The sequence below is a fragment of the Erigeron canadensis genome, chromosome 4, assembly GCF_010389155.1.
Source record: "Erigeron canadensis isolate Cc75 chromosome 4, C_canadensis_v1, whole genome shotgun sequence".
Taxonomy (NCBI): Eukaryota; Viridiplantae; Streptophyta; class Magnoliopsida; order Asterales; family Asteraceae; genus Erigeron; species Erigeron canadensis.
The window spans coordinates 1800602-1803833 of record NC_057764.1 but is presented as its reverse complement, the minus strand read 5'-3'; the positions used below and the strand labels follow the sequence as shown (position 1 = coordinate 1803833).

The 3232-nt window shown below is 32.8% G+C and overlaps 1 long non-coding RNA gene across 1 annotated transcript; it reads left to right on the top strand.

The window, feature by feature from the left end:
* The first annotated feature begins 1290 nt into the window (after positions 1–1290).
* On the top strand, positions 1291–2389 carry LOC122596758. The gene is made up of 2 exons (XR_006323373.1): positions 1291–1971; positions 2067–2389. It is a non-coding gene; the product is annotated as an uncharacterized LOC122596758 (long non-coding RNA).
* Positions 2390–3232: the final 843 nt, after the last annotated feature.

Here is a 3232-nt window from a genome sequence, read left to right as displayed (position 1 = left end):
AGACAAGAAGTTGGATATGGGTGGCCCAATTACGAAACGTGATATGGCCATATATGTCAAGTGAATTATGAATATAAGGCGTCATTAATTAAAGATTGTTATGTATTGTGTAATGTTTTTAAACTGTAAAAGAGAGTTTAACATTAGCGTTTTGTTGTGGAGTTATATTTTTGTATGTCCTGAAAAACGAAAAAAGTTTTCGACAAAAATGAAATTAGTTGGAAATAAAAAAGTTTCAATCATGATTCTTACTTTTATCTTGATAGAAATTAAAATCAACTTATCAAAAGGCAAAGTTGGAAAGCAAAATATTAAAAAAGACCTTATTGTCCATATAAATCTTATGAAGGAAATTTATTTTTAAGGGCCAAATAGGAAACCAATTTACTATTACAGATAATACGCGCGATAAAAGACATTTGTGCCATTTGTATTTTCATGTTAAAAAGAAAGTATCTAAATGTTTAGATTATCAAGATAAGGTAAGTTATGGAACTTTTATATATTCAGATTTGCTTAATGATATCAAATTAAAAAATTAGTAATTACTATAACATATCTTACTCGTATATGGCAGACATTCTTGTGGATGTCAATTCAGAGGTTTATCCCCATCTTCAATTTAACTCGATTGAAAGGTACATCTGATGATCGTTACATGGTTAGACCAACCCACCATTTGGTCCCAAACCCAACACCTAATATTATTATTATGTTTGTTGCTCTTATATAACAACATTAAGAAGAGGAAATTGTTGGCGGGGGTGATAATGATCTTTTTAACATGAAAATTTGTTATAATATTGTTATCTCCAATGTTTGCATCAAAATGATGTAAATTTGATAGAAACCAACTCAATCAAAACTTACAAATTATGTAAACGCAATATTATTCATCATTCTAAATCTTATACTCAGTAATTTATTTTTTATTAAATAATGAACATGTAACATATAAATTTTAACCAATCGATCATATATCAACTGGCACTATTACAAAAATGGGACAATAGCAACCAGTTTTTGAAAGTAATTTAAGGGGCGGATCTTGAAAATTATATCGGCGGATGCCTGCTTAATAACCATAAATGTTTTCGAACGAAATACAGATAATTTTGAGTTTTTGATACAAGGGATTATGACCTAGAATTGTAACTAACTATGTCAAAATGTTTATGTTATACAACTAACTCAAAAAACGTTCATGTAACAAACTACTCATTTTGGTCTATTGTACGCAACTAGTAACTTGTTGTAAAGGTTACCAATCACCACTGTCGCATCCAAACAAAAATTTGTCTCCCTTATCTTGCTTTTTTGATCAGAAAATTCCCACCACCAAAACCATATTGATTTTTTGATCAGAAAATTCAATCCCCCAAAACCATATCGATTTCGTTACCTCAATTAACCTAATCATTACATACACAATTCCCATATCTATACATCTTTATTTATACTCTATATCTATATCTACTTTAATTTCGGCCCCTTTTTTTTAGGGATTAACCAGATTCCGGCCACTAACGCCAACCATTCCGGCCAAACACATATATAGTTGTACACAAATCAAATACAACCACCACCTCCTCCATTCTCGACGCCAACTTTCAGGCCACTGCCGCCAACACCATTCCGGCCACCATTACCCCTTTATAAATCGAACACACTCACTGATGAGTCATTTCCAAAACCCAGTCAGAAGAAACGAAAAAAGAAAAAGAAAAACGGAACCAACCAGCACCCAGCCCAGCCGGAAACAACCCACCTTTCATCACAACCGCCGCTGCCCACCTCCGCCCACAACCTCGAAACACCCAGATATGAATATTGAATTTACTTATGGAACTTGTTTAGCAGCTCAAGTTGATTACATTCAAGACAATTTAAGAGCTTTAGAGATTGATGGAAAGATGATCGGTTGTCAAAAACTCAAAAATCTTGAAACTTCCAAATGGGTTTTTGCCAACAGTAAGGGTTTTTGATTCTACGTTGCAGGACTTGTCGATGTTGTCATCGATTTCGGTCACCCTCACCACTAACCAGTTTGTATCTTACATTGACAGTCGAGCACGACGGAGGTTGTTGTTGTTGTCGAGCAAGACGGTGGTGTGTACATCGGTGAACGACGGTCACCACCATTCTGGCCACCACCATCATGCGAATCTCGGTTGTTTGTTCTTTCTTGATTTCTGGTTTTTGAAATTTGATTAGATGAACTTTAGAAGTGTGTTTGATTTTATATGTTTAGATTGTTTTTAATTGTAGGTGATGAATAGGTTTTTAGATGATGCATGGATCTAGTTTTAATCGTTTTCATTAGGTTGATTGTAATTTGTTAAAATTTTGTACAAACGTGACTATATTATGGAAAAGGGATGATTAATTATTGGTTTTTTCAGAAAATAGATATAGATATAGATATTCGTTTTAATATGCTGGTGTCGTCGGAATCTGCTGGTGTCGCCGGAATCTATTGGTGTCGTCAGAATATGCTATCTTCATAAGCACAACCGGTTACTTTCCAATGGTAACTGGTAATTTACATACTATAGACGAAAATAGGTAGTTTGTTACATTACACAAACGTTTTTGTAGTTAGTTACATAACATAAACATTTCGGTATAGTTAATTATATTCTCATGTCATAATCCCTTGATACAAATATTAGGGTTGCCATTAACAACTTAATTATATTGGATAACAAGTTTCATTAAGTGATCATTCCAAATTAATGATGTTTGAATTTGAAACCAAACCTTTTTAAAAGACAAAGTCTTATATATACCTACTCCTAATTAAACCACTAAACCATAAAACTCATTGGCCCTTTCAAAATTATAACAACGAACATTACATCATTTATTAAAAATAACATAACTAATACGGTATCTGCGCAATGCATATGTAGTCGTGGTGGCGACGCTGTGATGATGGAGGTGATTGTTGGTGGTGAAGGCGACGTCGAGTGGTGTAAATAGTTGATTTAAATGTAATTCATATAAAAGGTTAATGCATATATTTTAAAAGATAAATGATTGATAGTGTCACGTAATCCTTAATGTTGGAATAATGTGAAATTTTTTAAGGAGTATTAAGTGAAAATATTAAATACTTTCAACACTTCCAAAAATATATATATTTTTTTATAATATGATACTAGCATGGTACTCGCGTGTTACCTGAAAACAGTATAAGTGAGCAATAATTTAAGCGAGATACCACTATGAT